Source organism: Aythya ferina (assembly GCF_964211825.1).
Source record: "Aythya ferina genome assembly, chromosome: 21".
Lineage (NCBI taxonomy): Eukaryota > Metazoa > Chordata > Aves > Anseriformes > Anatidae > Aythya > Aythya ferina.
The window spans coordinates 8137940-8159350 of NC_140319.1; the positions used below are offsets into that span (position 1 = coordinate 8137940).

Genomic DNA, 21411 nt, shown 5'->3' on the forward strand with positions numbered 1-21411 from the left:
TCCCTTCTTTATTCTGTGGAAACTTTACTAATAAATAAAAAGGTATTCATGGTCTAATGATCTGGCAGGCGGTGGGGCCGACATATGCCAGTGAGTCACTCGGAACCCCACTGGGGGCTGCTGACACTCGAAATGCACACTGCAGGGACGGCCGTGTTCAACAGCTTAGCCCTGACCGCAGCGAGACAAAACGAATCCCAGTCAAGGGGCCGGGGCAGTGAACTGCACTGGAAGGATTTTCCCTGCTTTTCGGTTGTTCTGACTGCACGAGGGTTTTAAGTCCTTTGAAAGCTGTTAGGGGAGAGCCTCAGCGCCGGGACCTGTGCCAGAGACGAGGCCGGACGTGAGACCTCTTGTCAGGACACCACCCCGCACTTGGGCCGCGCACCAAGGCCGCGCCGCGCTGCTTCCTGCATCCATTTGGGTTGGGAAGTGGCAGGTGCTTAAAATGGCGGTGGGACGTTTCCGCGGCACTGCCGCCACCGGCTCCTCGGGGCGGAACAAGGCGGCCGCGGGCTGGCGGCGGCCGCGGCGGGGGCTGCGAGCGGGGCCCGGCCCCGTTCCTGCCCCCGCCCGGGGCCTCGAGGCGCGGCGATGCCGCCGGGGGCTCCGCGGGGCCGGGACCCGGCGGCGCTGCCTCGGGCCGCCCCCGGCTCCCTCAGCGCCGGGCCGCGGAGCCGCCCGCCAGGGGGCGCCGAGGCCCGGCCCCGTCCCTCGGCGCCCGTGGCGGGGCCCCGGGGCTGAGGCACCTCGGCGGGGCCCCGGCCCGTCCCCTGGCCGCCATCTCGCTGAGGGGAATCCCCTGCAGCCCCCGGCGGGGAGCGAGGCCCCCGCGTGTGACGGGGCTCGAAAAGGCGGCGGCGGGGCCTCATCCTTCCCCTGCTTCCTTCCCCTGCTTCCTTCCCCGCCCTCGCCCCGCAGCGGGAGGCGTCGGAGCGGTGCCATTGCTTGGCTAACGGGGCTGTCGGCTCGCTGTGAGGATGGAAGAAGGGCTGGTTGTGCACAGGGAGCTGTGTGACAAGGAAGAAGCGGAGCCGCTGCAAAGGCCCTTCCCTAGAAGGAAGCCTGGGTCGTGCTTGGTTCGGCTCTGAGAGCAGAGAAGCTGGCTGCAAGGCAGGAACTAATTCTTTGAAAAGTTACCACGCGGTGCCAGGTTGAGGAGGGGCCGCCCATGAAATGCCCAGGGCCCACTCGCCCGGTGCTGTCTCCAGAGACTGGGAGCCGGCTCGGGACAGTACCTGACCCACTCCTCCTTGGGGCAGTGCATGCGAGTGCCTTGTCAAGGTGAAATCAACAGGTGAGATTGGATCACACTGTTAGAATCTGCATTTGGGTTGTTGTAGAGAAAAGAAGCAGCAGTTTGTTTCCCACTGATATCCCTGCCTGACACTGAGGTTGCCGACGTACTTGAAGATGAGATAGGTACCCTAATGGCACGGCGTACCTCTCAGTTTGTCATCTGAACTAAGCATGTGGATGTTCAATCCTTCCAGCAAGCTATCCAGCGTAAATCCCCTGTGTCCTTATCCCCCTCATTCTCATAAGTCTTTCCTAGATGTTCAGGTTCCGGAAAAACAAGCACCTCTAAATCCCCCACAGCATGTTGCTGGGAGAAGACAACATCTGGGTTTTTTAAAGCAGCAGAACTAGATGCTATGGAGCAAGCTGCCTTTATCCATGGATTGTGCTTTTCCCTAGATCATGTCTGAGGTCAAGAGTTGACCTGGAATTAAAAAGTCTGGGAGAAAACAGCACTTGACGGTGCCATTTTGTTTTCTTGGTGATCTTTTACAGCCTTTCATTAATCTTCCCCCTGTTCTCTAAAACCAAATTAATGTAGTTCTTCCAAAGTTAGCACTTTATTTAGATTCTGGATACTTTTAAGTAGCTGCTTTTAAGGGTTTCTTTCCATTCTGGTTAAAAGTTCTCAACATGAGTTACTTTAACATTTACATATTTTAATTTAAAGAATTAATATACTTCTACATCATAAAGACACAAATTGTCAGCACGTGTATCTCATTGTAGACACATGACCATAGCACATTCACTGGTGGCTTGCAAGCTGCCGGCTGGAGGTCAGTTAGACCTGGAAAGCCATAAAGAACGAGGATCTGCCTTCGTAGTGATCCAGCACGTTTTTGTATGGTGCTGTTGCTAGTATCATCAGCAGTGTCTGAGTGAAGCTGCAAGCAGGATTTGTAGTTCCCTGATGAGAATTTTTCATCTGCTCTCGTACAGTAGCCTACGCCTACAAAAAAAATCAAGATTCATGAAACTTTCAAGTTCAAGTTTCCTGACAGTCTTGATGATTTGCTCGTTTTGTGTTTGGGATTGATTGCTGTCTACCTCTGGTTTTGTATGCATTATATGGTTATCTTTTGAAAATGCCCAGAGTCTGTGATAAAATACTTCACATTTTAAATCTGACATAAGTTTGCTGGAAGTTAAATAACAATGTACAGTATTTCTTTTTCTTCACAACACTGTGAAGTCAGTTAGTATTGGTATCAGGTCTAATACGCCTTACATGGTTTTTCACTTTCTCCTTTCTGCCACCTCAGTTCTTAGTTACAGCTGCCAAATAGGCTACAAGGGCTACAAGCTAAACATTGCATTCAGCAACCTATATCTACCTTTTTTTTTTTTTTTTCCTCATTTTCCTTTCCTATAGGCGTCCATAAATGCCTGTACTAGTGGGTACTTCTGACATTTCCAAATTGCAGTTTGAGAGGGTCAGAAAGGTTCTTAAATGATTAAAATGTCTAAGCATCGTAGAGTTTGGAAAATTACATACAATTTGGCAAAAACAAGCACACAGAGAAAAAGAAAACCCCACCCAGGCATTCCCAAATCAAGAGAGCACCTTTAAAACTTTCCTTTGAATTTGCTTAAAAGGCTTGAATAGTAGGAGATATGCATGAGTCATTCTCTCTCTGTCTCTCTCTAGAACAGGAAAGCTAGCAGAGGGTGGAGGCAAGTCAGCACATAGTGTGGTACGCTTTAAAATATCAGCTGAAATGACTAGGCTGAAGAAGTAGGAGGACTGATATTAGTCACACACTATTACACAGTTCAGAAGATAAAGGCAGAAGGAATTACCGGACAGGCAGATGCCACTTGGCCCAACATTTTAAAACATGAATCTTCACCTCAGATCTCTTCATTCTTTCTTCAGAATGTCTGGTTGCCTTACACTGAGAGAGATTCATTATCTTGGCCAGACAGCAGCTGAGTGTTCTTAAGCTGTGGTAGGAAAAGGGTCGAGTTTACCACGTGGTATCAGCAATTCACATCCAGGTCCATTTTGTTCAAGCCTTTTGTTCCTTGTCCCTCTGGACAAGTGCAGCAGTTGTTGCGGTACTTCCACTTCAGAGAGCTGGTAGGGAGGATGAGGATCTGTGTAGGAAGAGCCAACATCACGGAGAGATGTTTGATACGATTTCCTGCCCTGCTGCAAGAAACTCAGTGTTAGCTAAGTGCACAGTGAAGTAATACATTCTCCATTTCTCAGGCCTTGTTTTTCCACTGTTCTTGGCATTTACAAGGTTATCCAGAGTTAGCCTACCTTGCAGAGAAACAGACTATGCTTTTTTCTGGTGCCCACAGTGCATAGGCCAGGAACTTGTATGTAAGCAGTACATTACGCTTTGTGGTTGCAGGAGTAACAGAAATTAATTTAGTTCAAGAGAAGGCGAAGCGTATCCTTTGGATGTGTAAATTTCCCAGTTATAATAGAAGAAAACATCCACAACAGTTGAAAGGTTTTAGTATTTGGATAAACTTTCTTCGATAAATGCAGACAGCAGTTTGCTGATCAGGCCCTCAGCCTGGGCCTTTGGAGGCTTGCAGGATCCAGTCCCCTTATATACCTCAGTTTCTAACAAGGTGTTTCATTAAATAGCCCAGATCTTGACTCTATTCTGTACTGCTTCATCTCTCTGTAGTGCATCTGATAATCTTATACCTCACATTTAACCACGCCAAAAATAAAACCTGCAACAGACCTGCCTAGTTGTCTGTGACTGTCTTACAAAGTACTTCCATCAGCCCTGCGAGCCATTTTGGATTTAGTCTTACCCAGGTTTCAGCCTGTTTGCCATGTGCAAGTATTTCCTCAGTACTGCTGCTCAAGAAATATTTTACATGTCAGCTGTAGTACTTTTTTCTTAAAAAAAAAAAAAAAAAAAATCATGACCATTTTCTCTGATTTTTGGACAAATTCTGAAATTCATTACTAGAATTGTACCATTCCTCTGCCCTAATTGGATGGCTGGAAGGTGTCTTAGCAGCTGTCAAGAGTTCTCAAGTGAGTGAAATACAGTGCTAAAGCTCATGAAAGATTTTATAAGTGAACTATATTAGCTGGTGTTATTAAATAATTTAATTCATTAGAATATCCAGAGTAGTTTACCTCTCCCTCTGGTTAACGCACTGTAGGTTGGCTATGGCTTTCTTATGGGATCTATTCAAGTTTCCTTCCCAAAACCATTACTTAAGTACGATAAGGGCAGGAACAGGCTAAACAAAAATAAAAAAAGAAGACCCTCTTGCCTTTCACAGTGAAACTTGGCTTACTGAGTACATTTGTTTGCTTTTCTCATCTATTTTCTTTTGATCAGAACCATCTGACCCTCGTGTTTAAAGGAACGTTCTTTTCAGTTTTGAAGTCTGCCTGTTATAACATCAATTCTGCAGCCTGCAGCGAAGGAGCAGGCAGATGCAGACTCAGCTGATACTTACAGGTCTGTCTCTCTTGGCATGCAGAATCCACACCTGGAGCGTATCAGCAGTGTCCTTGGTGCCTGCACAGGGGGTAAAAATCTAGGTTGTAAAGTTACAGATCCCTCAGTTTGTCAGAATTTTTCTTACAAGTGCAAAATATGGTACATGGTTTTCATGCATTAATCTTTCTTCTTAGATTTCAAAATGAGTAAGAAAGCTGCTGTTCCAAACACTATTTTCCTCTTCATGAAAAAATATTCCCTGCCTTTCCATTACACAAGCTATTTCGAAAGGCAAAATCAAAAATACTTAGATGCCAGGAGGAGTGCACCCAGCAGCATAAGAAAAGTATGCTAAGAGGTCAGCCAGCATGTACCCATTTCATGCACAGAACCAAGATCAATAGTTTAGCAGTGAGATCATGAAGCCTTCAGGAGGAAACGAGAAGAACTGTGATGGGGATTGCTGTGCTATCTGGGCTCTGTGCTTTATGTTCAAAGAGCTCTAAGGGCAGAACAGAGCAGTGGACAGTTTGTGTTTAGTTTATTGCAGAATGTCAGAATAGAGAGAAGTTCTTTTCTTGGGTCCTGTTTGTTCCTCTCTGACGGTGCAGTTCATTTGTCAGTCAAGCAGCTCTAAGTGGGTTTTGCCTCAGAACTCAATGGCATTGTCATTTGGAGCTCATTTAAAAGCCAGTCCTTGTTCTTTGCAGTGAACCGTAAACATGTACCTTCTTATTTGTGAATGGGTTACCAGTCGGAAAGAATTGAGTAGTCACAAGGGTTGCTGCCTCCAGTTTGGAATTCCTGTCTCTCAATTCAGAACTTAAATCCCTTCTAGAATTCCAGAAACTTCTCAGACTGCTGCTCACCATTTCATTGCATAAACATACCCCTGGTTTAATTTCTAGTTTAAATAGCTTTTGTCAGTCTGAGATAGGAACTGACCTGAGCCATTCATTCTGGTGTGATCTGTCTCTGGTTCTATGTGCTTCCGAAGTGTCTCATGTAAACAGGCAACGCGTTCAAGGTGAGGTTCTGCTGACTACACAGAGCTCTCACTGCAGTCAGTGACCAGATACTTCGTTGGACACTATTCCTAGAATCTTATTTCCTTACCGGGCATAAAATAGGTCACTTGGTGTCTTTGAATTCTGCAGTGAATCTGTGCAGGTGACCTCACAGCAGCGTCCTACAATCTGGCATGGGGGGTTGGAGCAGCAACAATTTCTTCCCAGCATGAACCTGCCACTGCCCTGCCTGGTTTTTCCGATTTACTGATTTTTCCGTAAACATTTAGCTTATGTTTGTGGCAAACTCTCCATTCTGGCCATCACACAAACCTTGTTTTCAAAACAATATTACTTTTAGTAAACAACAGTTTCGTTATTTAAACAAATTAAACAGAAAAAATATAGATGATTAATTACTAGCAATGAAATAGAGTCATGCTGTTGCTACATCAGGAACAACTTTGCCCTTTTCTTTGGAAAAAATGTTTCAAGAATTTTGTTCCTCCATACTATGTTAGAATTGTTTTATAATTCAGTATGCTCAAATTCCAGCTAATAATCCACTGTGTGCGACTGAAGAATTCCTGTCTAAACTGCAGCAAACCTAGCAGCAGCTGTTGCTGTCTTCTCTAAGAATTACTTAGGAACTTTTTCCCAAAAGTGCAAAATTTCTTCTTTTTAGGAGTGCCTGTCTCGAGCTGATGATTTGTAGTTAAGAACTATGTGGGAATGTGATCTAACCAGCTAAATAATACATTAGCCTCACTATGAGTGCGTTGTTCGCATTCACACTCTATGCTAAATGATCAGGTCCTGTATGCTGCAGCTCGTGTTAGCTGCAGTTAGTCTCCAATATATTGGTGATAAGATGATCTTTAGGTACCAAGAGGCTGGATGTGCATGATGATCTTAGCTGCAGACAGGACAGAATTATAATGGAGGGAAATTTCAACTGTATGTTTTGGCATTACACTGTGTTGAAGTCATTTTACGTTAATAAGTTGGAGCCTCAGCTTTTTCTTACGTATACATGTACATGGGAATGCGAGGTTTGATCTCAAGCATGCTTTTTGGGGCATACAAGAGCTTTCAGCAAAAATTGCTCAGATCCATTCCAAATAATGGACAGAATTTGAACTAGGATTATTCTGGAGGTGATATTCTATCTGTCGTATCTGGCAGGCTCAGTCCTGAACCCTGACCACAAGGTCTATTCATACACTGTACGTGTGTCTCTGACATAGTGATAATCTTGTAGAACTGTTTTTTATTGTTTGGACATGTGTGGGTGTGGGCTCACGCATAACCCAAGGCTTCGGTAGTGCTATGTACAATTATTTGAGATCATTGCCCATGTGCCCAAAAGAAGACTAACAGAAATAAAAAAGCAATAGAAATTTTTTTTTTTTCTCTTTCCCATTGCCTTGATGTTTCATGGTTTGGCTAAGACCTTTCTATTTTTCCCTTTGAGTTGCTACCATACGGCTTTTTATGTAGACCTCTTTGGAACTGTTCTTTGATTTCTAGGCTATTTAAGCCAAAATTCTATTCATTTTTTCCTGGCAGCAGCTAGTTCACAGCAAGTACATTAATTACAATTTGTGCTTGTCAAAGACTGTGCCTTCAATTTTTTGCGTTAGTAGAATTGATCTTTTCTCTAGCCCAGTTACGCCATCGCAGAACAGCCATAGAGACAGGATGCACGTTAAGATGCCGAGAACAAAGTATCACCCTGGAAGCATCAATTTAAGCCTTATCGTGCTCATATGCCCCTACAGAGGCACCTGATTTGCAACAGTGCAGTTTACCAACACAGGCCGTTTTGAGCAGATCTGAGAAATTAGTATTTTGTACCCAACTGGAACAACTGTCAGAATTGTAAGTCTCTTGCTATTAGCTTGACATGAGCCACAAAGGTCTTCATGCTGAAAGATAGTTGGGATGGCAGGGTACTGCCCTCATGCTGGGGATCATGCTGTCCCACTGCAAATGTCTCAAAGCCCTCAGTACCTTTTTTTCACCTCTTCTTATACTGTTAAATAAGATTAAACAGATCCTGTTTAACGCATGCATTATTTCACCACTTCAAGCAGGTGACCCAAAGAAAATCTGCAAACGCTTTACGAAGTTACTTATAGAACAAAATATGGATATAAAATTAACATAATATGTTAAATATTGATATTTAACAGAAAATCCAGGTGTGGTTCTATCCTTGGGCCTTAGTAGAGTGTCTGTCACTGGGATATTTTTTCATTTCATCTTAAGGGAGGACCTTGTTTTCATGTCTTTGAGTTGGATTTACAAGCTAGCAGAAACAATTACAAAATGCTACCACTGGTTTGTTTCATTTTTATGCATAGTAAGGGAAAACAAATTTTCCTGTTACAACAGGTATTGAAAAGTTTCACCGCTGGGTACTGGGTGAGAACCCTAAAGCAAGCATGTGGAACGGTGTCACCGATACGGATGGGAATGTGTCCCAAGATCCTTGGCAGCTGGTCTCTTCCCCTATTAATGATACAGTACAATTAACTATTGCATAAAGGTTTGTCATTACACGCATTTCTAAGGAGGGTATATATAATTTTTTCCATTTTACTGATTGAGGAAGTTAAGACCTCAAGAACGGAAGTGATTATTCACAGAGGCTGGAGAGGAAATTTACTCCCAAATTCTATATAATAGACCGTGTAGACCATGTAACAGGCCCTGAAATAACCGTTGCATTTCAGATATGCATGTGTTGCTTTCCATTCCAAAGAAATAAAATATCCATTGCTCTTCTTTTTAACCAATATCCCTCTTTTTTTTTTTCTTTTTTTTTTCTTTTTTTTTTTTCTTTTTTTTTTTCTTTTTTTTTTTTCTTTCCAGCTAGTAACTTGGATTCAGAAAACGCAGGTGATTTGTGCCCAGCAACATGTTGGTGAGTCAGTTAAATTTCACACTTGACTAAAAGGAGTACGAGCAGTGGTCCTGCTGTAAGGTTTTCCTTACCAGACAGTTGCAGCAGAACAAGAAGCATGCAGCTGTCCAGCTGACACACCACTAACATGCATGTGACAACAGGTGAAGTTGTAGCTTTCAGCGAGCTAGCAGGGGGAACGTAGCCCACTATAGGGAAGGTGAAGAAGAGGAAACAGTGCTAGGAAAAGGGTGTCAGAGGAGCAGGGAATACAGAAACCCCTTTATTTGCTCTGAGACTTCAGGTCTCAGCCCACTTCTTGGGAACTGCAAGTGTCAGTTATTCAGCAGAAGAGTAATCACGTTTTATGACAAGCACTACTTGTCCCTTTTGATGGCCTTGTGCAAAACACTAAAGGGGAAACATCTTAAAACAGCTTGTCTCAGAGCAGCTAAATGAATTTGGTCTCTTTTGAAAAAGCGTTTGCCTCTGTGGGGCCCTTATACGGCATGGGGATGATGAACCAGATGCTGACAGGTCTTTTGGACAGTTTGTGCCTTTTCTGCTTATATGCCATAAGCAAACTTGATGGTCTTGATTGTGTTGCCAAACTAAACCCAGCTATGATGGGCATTCTCTGGGGTCAAGGGGAGTTTCCTGTGCCAAGTGCCATTCAACGTGTGGCCCACTGAATTCAGGGAGATCAATGCCATTAACTGTTCTGAATTCGGGGATCATTCGTGCTTTCAATGCACAGGTACTAAAGCAGGCAGCACTGGCTGCAGAGCATTGGTGAAAAAGTCAACTTCCCACTGGCTGTAAATCAAGGCTGCCACAGTCAGTTAAAGTCAGAAAATGGGATGGCTGGAGCCAGGGGGGAGAGGAGGAAGGCTGCAGGGTCCTGCAGCTGTCTTCACATTCTCTCTCAAGCAGAATTTCTTCAATTAGAAGCAAGGATTTTATGCAGGAAAACTTGGAAGAAATCAGATTGCACAAATGCCTTTTTTTTTTTTTTTTCTAGGAGCTGCCATAAGTTGCATTATTGAGTGTTATTTTATTCCTCTTTTTTCTCTCTCTACAGAACTGCAAAAGTGACAGTGCTTTAAATGGAAAGATTTGCAGCAAGCCATCAGTCATTGTGCATGGAGGATATATCTCCTGGTTTAGTCTTGCTCGTGCTTCCATAAATCAGCATAGCTAAAATATTTGTGGTTGTCTGTAGGAGATTTATGCAGGTGGGAGATTAGAGTCAGTCTGTCATTTTTGTGGGGGAAGTGAGAGATGGAACAGGCTGGGGAATGCTGGCTTGCAGGAAGGAAGGATTTATAATAATGTCAGTGGATATTTAGGGGTTCCATAGAGACAATTAGCAAAAAGTCTGCGTGTGTCTGTGTGTGTGCATGGATCTCTGATTTGGAAACAGGCAGTTGTTTCCTTGCATCATTTTTGAGTTAATCTATTTGGAGTGTGACATTATGTGGAGACATTCCTCTTCTCAGCTCTGCATTCAGTCTTGGGGGACGAAGGGGGAGGGTGTTGTATTTTTTAGGTCTAAAGTGTTACGTATATGGTTTGTGCCCTACTTTTGCTGGCACATGCCTGTCTTGCAGATTGGCTGCATTAGTAACTGTCAGGTTAAAAGGATCTTGTAGCCTGCCCCTGCCACACAGTAACTGGAGGTAAGCTTGGGTACTTTGCTAACCACAGTGACTGGGTGAGTTCATCTGCACAGAGGATGAAGAGGAAGGAGCGGCATGAGAAATGCACGTTCTAAATCTCATCAGCTATGAATGCACCCCCCAACTTCACTTGAGACCAGCTGACATCCCAGCACTGTCTCTGTGCAACAGAAGTGGCCCACCAGGAGCGCTAAGGATGGAAGTGTCCTCTGGGCCTCTGCCTGGGAATCGTCCTTGTGCAATCTGAGGCAAAGGCCAGCACTAAACTGGGTGCTGGTCATCACGGTGGCTTCTCTTTCACCTCATTCCTAAAGAGATCTACCTTGTTCCTAAGGACTTTCTAGTTTAGGGAAGGTTTAGCAGGCAATGTTGGATGCTGCAGAGTCCTGACACCTTGTGAATAGATTTTGGAAATCTTAAAAAAAAAAATTTAAAAAAATCTGAGTAAAATACGCTACTGAAAAGTTCTCTAGCCTTCTTTCTCCTTTTCTGTAAAAATGTGTTTCTGCTTTTCCAAATACCTCTGGTTTGCACCCTCTGATTCCAGTTTTTTGTCGTTGTTATTTTGTTTTGTTTTTCCAGTTTTACTTCAAAGTGAGCTGTAATATGATATAACCGGTCAGCAACAGCCAGCCTGCTTTCAGAGCACAGCCCAGGGAGGCCTGTATAATTCCAGCAGACGTTTCTGCATGGTCCTGCCCTGAATACCTTTGTTTAGGATTTGAGGAAGGGGCAAACTCCACCTACAGGACTCCCAAAATCAACTCCCCGACCAGTGGTACCAGGAGCTGACTAGGTGAGCAATGACCCCTTAGTTTGTTGAGCCAAAGTGAAACTCTCCAATGCTTTACAAGTAGAGGAGAGATGCTGTGTTAGTACTATTTAGGATTTTTGTAAAAAGAAAGAAAGAAAGAATGAAAATATTAACTGCTTTGCTGAAGTAGCATTGCTGTGCTGTGTCACTATCATCTATTCTATTAAAAGTAAGTAAAAAATAATTTCCAGGAATATGTGTAATATGAAGGAACTAGTGGTTAAATCAGATTTCTCCTGTTATCCATCTTTGCCAAGACCCTATAAATCTTTGCAGTTGTAGAGACAGCCTAAAAAAACTGCTAACGTTTTCAACTACAGAGCATAACACTGAATAAGGATAGCTGAAAATTTTCTGTCAAAACTGTGTTTAATGGAAAGTGGAGTTTTGATAAAATAGCATTTTCACCAAAAATATCTGCTTTCCATGGAGAATGTTAGTTTTTCACTGTAATATTTTGACAGAGAATTTAAAATCTTGGGATGAAATACGTACAGCTGTTCAAGTCCGTCTAGTGCCACTCATATTTCTTCACCTCTTCAGATCTGAGGTATTTTGCCAGCTCTTCGATTTTTAACATTGTGACACTTGGGAATTTTCTTCAAGCCCATCTCTAGAGTCATGGCACAGGGCTATTAGCTTTCCTGTTCAAAACACTGAGTTTCTACAGCTTCTGAGGGTAGAGGGAAAAAAAAAAACTTGTGAAAATGCTAGTGTACCAGGAACTGGAAATCAAAGAAAGCAAATGAAAGTGCTATTTTTTTGTTTCAAATAACTTTCAAGATTTTTAAGCAATTTTAAAATAATTTTCTACATGGGAAGTGTTTCACAATCTAAAGATTTTGAATAACTTGAAGTTGGTGATGCTTTCCTACACTAATTAGTTGAGAGAATGCTGTATCGGGCTGAAGAAACTTTGATATGTCAGGATTAGCCATGGATTTATTTTGTGACATCTGTCAAGGCATTTTCTTGACTCCATCTTCAGTCAGTAGTTTAAGATCCCTCTAAGACTGTTGCTGCCGTAAAGGTTCTTCTTGTTCCTGGCCCGGGTTCACCAGCTCTGCTACCAGTGTTAATTTTAGGTCATTTAACACAGCTGTGAAGTTACACTTCATGTGTCTCCAAGGCTTCTGGGTGAAAGACACTATCTAAAAACTCCAATTTAGTATTGTAAGCGTCAATTCCACCTTTTAGAGCTTTCAAAATTACAAATTTTTAAATGGTGCATTTTTAATGATGTTTCTTATACATACACTCTCCTCTGACAATGACGGAAAGTGTTTTCAGAAGGAAAGAAAACCTTTACATTGTGGTGCCTTTGCCCTTCACCTCAGTGCTGTAGGAAATTGAATATAACAAATCACATGTGCATTATGCATGAAAATTGAAACAAACACAACCTGTTCAACCAGCGCATTGAAAGGGAGAGCAACCAGCTAGATGAGGTTGCTTTTTGTTTTTCTGTTTAATTGGCAAATGTGTCTATTTCTGGCACTTAAGCTTCCTTGTTTTCAAACGTGAGGCTTAAGTGATTAGCTACACTGATATCTCTTCAAAAAAAACACAGTGCATTCTGGACAGAAAACCAGTAAAATGTGTTAACTTCTGGCCTTTAACAAAAGTCCTATCAATGTGCACTGTCATGGGCGAAGGGGGGCCTGCCTTATTAACTGGCTTAGCTCATGGGGATAGGGAGATGTGGCATTCATCAATTAAAAGGCACTTAGGAAGAACTGCAGGACAAGCAGCCCTGTTTGCAGGAAGGGCCTTCTTGTGCATTTTTCTGTTCTAAAAAAAAAAAAACAACAAACAAGAAAAACCAAAGCAAAACAGCATGTTACAATGTGAACAAATAATTTGTTCAGTGTGCAAATTTTGGTCAAATCTGCTGTCACTGTGAAAATCCAGAGAGAGCCCATCCAAGATCAGGATTTTATAGTTAGGTGTGTACAAATAACAGTTGACATCTGCTTTTAAGCCCTGATAGTTTTAGATCCTGATCCCCCAGCTAGATGTGCATCTGCTTAATTTCACCCAGTTCCTCATCATTTTAACTGAAATTGTGTAATCTTGAGTAGCTTTTTTGTAATACAAATCACCATGGTCCTATACAAACAGAAAACTCAGCTGTGCCACACCAGTGGCAATTAGGTTATGGGAGGATGTTTCAGAGGACTGTATTCTAAATGCATTTCTCTGACAGTGCTTTTTTCAAAGTTTCAGATGTATTATCTGTTAACCACACTCTATATTGGGAATATATTAAAAAAAAAAGCCTCCTTAGTTTTCTGCTGAAAAGTGAATGATAAAATGTCTCTCCCTTACCAGGCTGTGGTGAAAGCTATTAGAAGTATGTAAAATATTGTGCAATCTGGATATGCCTGCCCATCAGAAGTAAGTTGTGCTTGTAGCACAGATACGCAAGCATCAAACAGCTCTGTTCCGGCAGATCTAGATTAACAGCAAAGGCAGCATAGCAGCAGCCAGCCTACGGACCTGTCGTGAGGGGGAACCACCCAGGATGCTTTGTTTGGGAGGCTGTGGTATGAGATCCTTACCAGCATCGCTCTCCATGCTAGCTAAATTAAATTCAGGTAAGAGCAGCTATACTGGGTCAGGCAAAAGTTTTGGCTAGCCAGACATCCTGCCTCAGAGAATTGCCAGTGTCCTGTGCCCAGGAAGGAGCAGGAGAACAGACCAAACATCTGGTGCTACTCACCCAGTACGGAGCCCACGTTTCAAGGTGTTGAGCCAAACCCACTGCCTTTTATGTAGTATTTCTTGGTGCTACTTCTCTCCTACAAAGACAGGATGAGGGAGCTGGGCTTGTTCAGCCTGGAGCAGAGAAGGCTCCAGGGAGACCTTACAGAGTCCTTCCAGCACCTAAAGGGGGCTACAGGAGAGCTGGGGAGGGACTGTCTGGGAGTGCAGCAATAGAAAAGAGGGAATGGCTTTAAACTAAAAGGGGAGATTTAGATTTGGTGTAAGGAAGAAAATCTTTACTCTGAGGGCAATGAGGCCCTGGCTGAGGCTGCCCAGAGAAGCTGAGTGCCCAAGGCTAGACTGGATGGGTCTTGGGGCAGCCCAGGATGGTGGGAGGTGGTGTGTCCATGGCAGGGGTTGGAACAAGGTTAGCTTTAAGGTCCTTGCCAACCCATTCTCCAATTCTTCTGTTTGTCCAGTTGCTTTCTGAATTTTAGTATCCACAGTATGCTGTGGCAAGGACTTCACTGTTTACTGCATAGAGATAGTTCAGCGCCTTTAACCATCTCTTCTCCATTTTGTGTACCTTTTCCAGTCCTACTATTGTCTTTTCTTTTAAATCGTGTGTGTGTGTGTGGAATGGAGCGGGGTGTGGACAGATGGACAAAAATGGGCGTAGTCATAGACTTACAGAGTGCTCCATTTTTCTTTCCTAGTGATTCCCTGTGTTCTCTTTGCAGAACGTTTCTGTTGCAGCACTAAGATGTAGCTGCACAGCAGCTAGCATTGGTTTGCCTCTCTGTGTTAGAATTACACCTTTGGTGTACTGATCAAGAGACAAAGAGGGTGAAAGAGGTGAAGAGGAAGAAAAGGGAAGCCTCAGAGTCTGTGGGCAGGAAGCAGTGCTGTGTTTGTGCTTTCACTAGCAAAAGTACTTAGTAACATTTCTCATTATAGATGGTGTTAGTTCATGCTTTGACATCCCTTTTTTAATTCCAGAGTTAAAATCTTCCTCCAGAGGTGTTTGTGTTCAGTCCTGTCTTCCTTAACTGCTGGGGTTGTCGTTGTTTGTTGCAGGCTAACAGCAGCTTGAGGGTGTACAACAGAGGCTTAATGAACACCGAGCTTTCTGTCAAGTGTGGAATGGTGCTCATTCCAAACTGGACCAGGAATCCCTTTCAGGCAGTATTGTTACTGTATAGTGATTTCTGCCATAAATAAGCCTATATTTTTTTATTTTGCAAGGGTTCTCTGTTCAGAAGATACTGTCCAAGTAGCAAGGCTTTATTCTAGTAAGCATCTGGAAATCTTAGGCTGTGTCCATGCTAGTAAAATCAGGGATGCCTGGGAATGTTCCCAGGAATGTTCTTCAACCGTGGAACATAATACCATACTGCTGAAGTGCTGAAATGTTTCTGGGCAGAATTCTGGCCCATGCCAGCTAGTGTTTTTCTAAACGGTTCCCAGGTAGGGCTTGGAGTGGGAGACCGTTCTCAAAAAGCAGTTTATACACAGACACCCGGTGTCAGAATCTTATGAACTGAGGAGAGTTTTCTCATATAGACACAAGCCATTCCCTGTCAGCTGCCCTTAGTGTTTGGGAACATTCCCACACATTTAATTTACTAGTGTAAGTATCTGTTACACCAAGTTAAAATCTGGCTAGCCTCCCTCTTCCCCCATCCCTTATTTTTTTTCTTCTCATGTCATCTTTTTAAAGGATGTGATAGTACTGCTGAACGTATCTCAGGAGGTTGTTTACATGTTTATTTTAGATTTTGCTCCAGCGGGTGTCATTGTAGCTGATTCTGTGTTCAGAAATCTCCTTTGATCAGACAGAAGTATTTATGGCAATTAAAAATGGTGTTCATGGGCATGAACTTCATGCAGCAGGGTGTGGGAATAAGTAATATGCTTTTGAAAAAAAATAATTATGTTATAGTGGCTGTAAAGACAGATCAAAGATGTACTTCAGAGCAACATTCATACGTAGCAGGAAGTTCCCACTCCAAAATACTACAGTTTAGAGCAGCAGTTCAACCAAAGTAATGCCTTAGGTTCACTCTTTGTTTATTTAAGGGTCCAGTAAAGGCAGGGTAGCGGTGAAAATAAATTCAGACACATGTGAAAGTGAATGCATGGAGTAACTACGGGATAATGACAGACTGCAGGCATCTTTTTGAGCATGGTCATCAGAAACTGTGGCTCTTCGTTTTCCATTTGTTTAAATTTATTACCTTGATTATAAATCCCTGCTAAGATGATGATGATCAAAACTGTGTTTACAAGTTCTGAGTAATTTGAAGTTCATTGGATTTGCCAATATGAATTAAAAAGAAGTGTTTCCATCTTTGGCTTCCAGGGAGGGAATTCAGGGGTTGACTCCCTGTTAGTTTCTGGCAGGATCTCAAATAACCGACAATGAAGTGCTCATAAACAGGCCTGGGTGATGCTGGTGAATGAGTGTCTGGGCATTTAGAGCGCACGATGTACCAGTAATAGGGCCAGGCTGGAAAGTGGAATTGAGACGTGGAAGAAATAAACTCTCTACTGCCAGGAGCTGCATGCTTGCAGGGATTTTCCTCACTGAGCACGAGCAGCCTTGCAGCTCCTTTAAAACAAGACATCAAGCAGATGCCAGTTTACTGGTTTCCATGGGAACTGTTACTTCCATGTGCAAATGCTGTGACCTCAGTGACCACTTGAGGACTAATAGAAAGAAAGTTGGTAAAGAGCTGGGTCTGACACTATTGCACTGAAGCCTGCAAACTGTTCTTATCTGATGGACTTCAGCCTTGGCAGGATGGCTCATCTGACATTTCATCTGAGGCCACCAGTACCCAGCCACAAACTTAACTTCTGATCAGAGAGAGGGTAGCTGTCCTCAACCCCAGCTCACAGAGGACTTTCCTACTGAGTCACAGGCAAAGTGTGAGGCATTACCAATTTGAAAACTTTTCAGAGCCCATGAATTTAAATGCAGGGCCTTCCAGTTGCTTCAGTGGGCCTCGAGTCCAGCCCCCAGAACAGAACTTCAAACATCCAAGCAGCCATGGCAAAATCACAGCGCTCATAAAAGACAATTTCCCAGATTTATTTGAAACCAAGTTTTTGCATTGTTTGAGATGAAATGCTTATCAACGTTTATAAGCCTCCCTGGTAAATTTTACCCATGTGTTGGGGGAATTCCCTGCAGGGGGTGGTAAATGTTGAGGAAAGAGCTATAATGTAATTGTGAAAGCATGAGAAACCATAGAGGGTTTTTCAAATGAATTTTCAGCTTCGTTCACAGCTTGGCTGAAGAGCAGCTGTGGGAAACAAACCCCCTGAGAACTGAAACCTCTGAGTCTAGCTCAGAGTTGCAATCTTCTATAAAGCAGGGAATTTAAGCGTTTCAGTGTTGGGGAAATGAAACTGACCCATGCCCTATTTCACTAGGTGCAAATGCAGCCTTTCTGTATGGCTTGGACTTTATTAAAGACAAATTTTCAAGATACAGAAAGAAGAAACAGTTAATTTAAATTTCCTCTAGCACTGACACATCTGAGAAGGGAAATATTTTTGTTTAAAATTTCAGAACTAACCATCAGTAGCTTAATTTAGAGAGACCTTGAGCATTATTTCTGAAAGCATTGGGTCCCTGTAGCTGCTACTGAGTCAGCAGGAGAGACATGGATATTCATCATATGGTGAGAGAACAAAGATGGCTTAGTTCTTGTGCCCCTCCAAACTTTGGTCCTTCTTGAAACTGACATTCTATCAGAGAAGCAGAAGTACATACAGGCTTTTCATATCTGTCAGTGAAACTAGGGGATACTGGGGTGGAAAAAAAAAGCCTGAAACGTGGTCTCTGGAAAACAGTGAAACAGAAAACTTAAAATACATTTTTGTGAACAAGACTGTAAACTAGGAATCAGCACAGAAAGGAGTTTCAGCACCGGATAATAATTACATTTGATTGTTATATATGTACATAGAGGTGTGTATGTTATTATGAGGTCTTTAGAAGCAGTTGTTATCAGATCAGATCTCTTAAGGCTTTGAAGGAAGTCCTGTGTCAGAACACAGAGAATTACAAGTTAGTGAGATACAGAAAATGGACGCGTTGTATTCCCATTCAGCTGTAATGCAGGCTAAAAAAATAAAAGGGTTGTTTCAAGCACTGGTCATTTATAATAAATTTGATTGCACTTTAAAATCAGTGCCACTAGGATCCAGATTCTCAGAGACTCTGAAGCTCTTTACTGTCCAATTATGTAAATTGGAACAAGACACCTGTACATCTTTTGAAGGTCTGTGACTTTATTATAGTGGCAATTAAAAGATAAAGAGGCAGGGTGTTTTTAAGCCTGCCTGTTGTTCTGATAACCTCATCTCCTAGCATCTACCCTACAAGACCTCTTCAGCTTTTATCTCCAAATACCAAATTCTTTGAACCAATTTTCATTTGTTCTTGGACAGATAAGCAGTATCTTTATAATATCCACTCACTACACTGTCTTCATTGACGCATATAGCCTGGGTGGTTAAGTCTTTATCAGATTAGCACTTATCAGACTGCACAAATGCAGCCAGGACACTATTCTTGTATCTCCAGAGTTACGTTAACAGACTGGTGTGTCCTGTAGGCTAACACAGTCTCCATTAAGGAAAGCATTTAAGCACATGCTTAAGTACGTGAGCAGTCCTGTTTAGAGGTAGCACAGTTACTCTGTGCTTTGTTAAGGATATGCCTAAACATTTCCTCAGATTAGAGCTCGAGGTTGGCTGGCTAGTCATGGAAGTATGCGTCTGTACAGGAACAGAAAGGATGTAATTGTCAAGATGGAAATAGGTTCTGATGTTGCATAGATAAATGTGAAATGTAAGCGCCTATTGTAAGTGGTATTGTTGGAAGAGGAAGTATCAGTTTTTCCTGATAGTACACAAGGAGTTCTGAAGCATGAAAAATTTTGGCAAAGGAAACAGTTGTGCTGAAGAAAGCACTGTTGCACAGATGCACTGAATTGTAAACTCCAGCTAAATCAGATTTAATGCAAGAAGACCACTTCTGTAATGGATACAGTGGTTAACTGAAATGTGGCAGAAACACACATGATTTGAATTCACACTGAGCAGCAAAAATTCACAGAAAAACCTTATCAACGCAGGCTGCGGCCAGGACCAAGCGATGTTGCTTTCAGAATACAGAGACATTTTATACTTTGTGATTCTCTTGGGGTGTAGAAATGCAGAGAGGACACCAATGCCTCCTGCTAGCACCGCCTGCACAGTTGGCAGTCGAGACATGGATTTAGGGGAAAGAACAATAGGTCACCTGTTCTCCTGCCTTCCAACCTGAACTGCTCAGCAGCTCTCCAATCACTGATGTAGCTGAGATTGACGGGTGACCAAGAACTGTGCAGTTCCTACAGTGTGTGCTTACAGAGGTGACAGGAGTTCAGCCCCCCAAGGGGAAAGTTTGGCTGCGGGACTTTCCCAATTTGCAATTGAGGTTGCTTTGGGGAGGACAAAGGGAAGAGAAAAAAAGCCCTGGAACATTGGCTACGGTTGTGGGTCATGACCTGTGACACTGAGACAAAACCATGCCCTGGTGATTTCTGCAAGATAACTTAGGGCTTTGGCTCTTCAGAATTTCAGCTGTGTGCAAAAGATAAAAACAGGTCTTTGCTAAAAAGGGAGGAGAATCTGTGTTTTCGGAACCATTTCCCTGGGTAGGGTACCTTTTCAGGGTTGGTTGGGACACAAGTCTCAGATAAATAGCATTGGCTGAAAAGAGATGATAATGCATCTCTTTTTGTACCCTGGCTTTAAAAGGTATCACTCATGGTCTCTGAGGTGTCTGAAGGTACCAGTATGTTCAGCAGGTCCAGTTCACATGTGACTTTCTTACTCTCGCCCCTAAAAGTCCCAAAGGAGTGAAGCTATTCCTTTGTATCCTCCCAAAGTGGGCAGGAAATACTCTCGGATGTTCATCAAGAAAAGCACCAATCGTACAAGCATGCCTGAAACTCAAGTCTTAACATATCCCTGCCTTTCTTCCATGCGTTTCAGTGCAGTCATTTGTGTCTGTACAAATTAGTGGTGAGTAGCTGACTTGCTTTGATCACACCAACTGGAGATAATGAAAAATCAGGCCTAAGAAATGGGATATGTTCTTGGAGGAGCAATGCTCTGCTTTGTTCAGTAAGGAGTCAGAGCGAATGCCCCACTGGGGGCTGCAGTTTGGTGGGTCCAGCTCGTGGTAGGTGTGAGCCCGCCACAGTTCATGTGGGGAATCTTTGTTTCTGCCTTATGAGTAGGTTTAATCTTTGATCTGCAGAGATCCTTGGACCGATCTCCAGTGTGGCCATGAAGATAACAGCCATCATACATCGTAATGAATTATGCCGAGTTTCAATTCGTAGACGTTTTGTAAATGATTAATAGCTGTTTTAGTAAATAATTGTTAACCCTAGCATGTGTAGTACCCTGACCTGTAAAATGTTTATAACATCTGTGAATAGTTTATTGCCTCCATATAAAGTGCTTATAAATGGAAACTTTGGATGACGTGTGACTGAGTGCAGAACAGAAAAGCAGAGGCCGGGGGTTGGCCGCTGTTACCCTGATCCACCCAGTACTCACGACACAGTGGGGATCCGAGGACGCTGTAGCTCTGTGAGTAGAGGCAGGAAATTGTCTCCCTTTGCACTTGGGCTATTTGGTGTACGTTATCTAGAACTTGTCAGAGCCCTTTGGTCGCTAATACACATGGGATTTATCTTGTGAGTACAGATGAGTAGCTATTATTATGACTGGCAGCCGGAGGGGAAGGGGGAAATGCTGCCGGTTTCAGTGCTCGAAGGCACTGCATGGTTCTCAGCGGGGATGTGTTACGTTTCCTTCGCTGGTTTGTGTGGTGTTGGAAGAGTCAGTTCCCTCCTTTCTCAGTGCCATTCTTTTTCCAACCACTTTGACCTAACTATATAGCCCATAAATCATTGGAGGCTGGGTCTGAATCTCATACCCAGCCTGAGCCTCCGAATTCTACCCAAATGTAAATAATCAACAATATACTAAAATATGAATAATAAAAATCACAAATATTTTAAAGAATAATTGCGATAAACATGTTTTACTTTATTTTCTCCTTCCTCTTTCATTTAATGATGCTTTTGTGTCTGGCTTGGAGCACCCACGTTCCCTCTGTTTGGATTGGCTTCTGGTGTGAAGTTTAGCAGCTGTACCTTTTTTTTCATGTGTTCTCTCTCGCTGCTGCTGTATGTGAAATTGCAGCTTTCTGTATGACAGACGGTTTCTTACGTGGCTGCATTAGCCAGAAAACACGGCAATCCCAGATAGAAATCTGGGCTGCTATTATCTGAGGCTAGAAGGACCTATGCCCCATCCGTCCAAATCCCTAGGCTCTAAGGGGTATGGATACTGTAGTGTTCAGTTAAATCTGAATTAACTTCTGCATCCTGCCATCGTGTTGGTTTTTCATGGGGTCTTTTCCTTCCACAGGCCCAGTCATGGGCCTAAACTAACAAAAGGAAAACATTGGCATAAAAATCAGACTCTCTTGTCT

The 21411-nt window shown here is 43.0% G+C and overlaps 1 long non-coding RNA gene across 3 annotated transcripts in view; it reads left to right on the plus strand.

The window, feature by feature from the left end:
* The first annotated feature begins 474 nt into the window (after window positions 1–474).
* Window positions 475–21411, plus strand: part of LOC311422064 — a 35931-nt gene continuing 14994 nt past the window's right edge. Inside the window, exons 1-5 of one of the 3 annotated variants that reach the window (XR_014685171.1) lie at window positions 487–1297; window positions 8612–8663; window positions 9724–9877; window positions 10904–11117; window positions 13467–13732. This is a non-coding gene — a long non-coding RNA (uncharacterized lncRNA). Of the gene's footprint in view, window positions 1298–8611; window positions 8664–9723; window positions 11118–13466; window positions 13733–21411 lie in introns of all 3 variants that reach the window. The other 2 variants (XR_014685169.1, XR_014685170.1) reach the window with 2 other exon arrangements.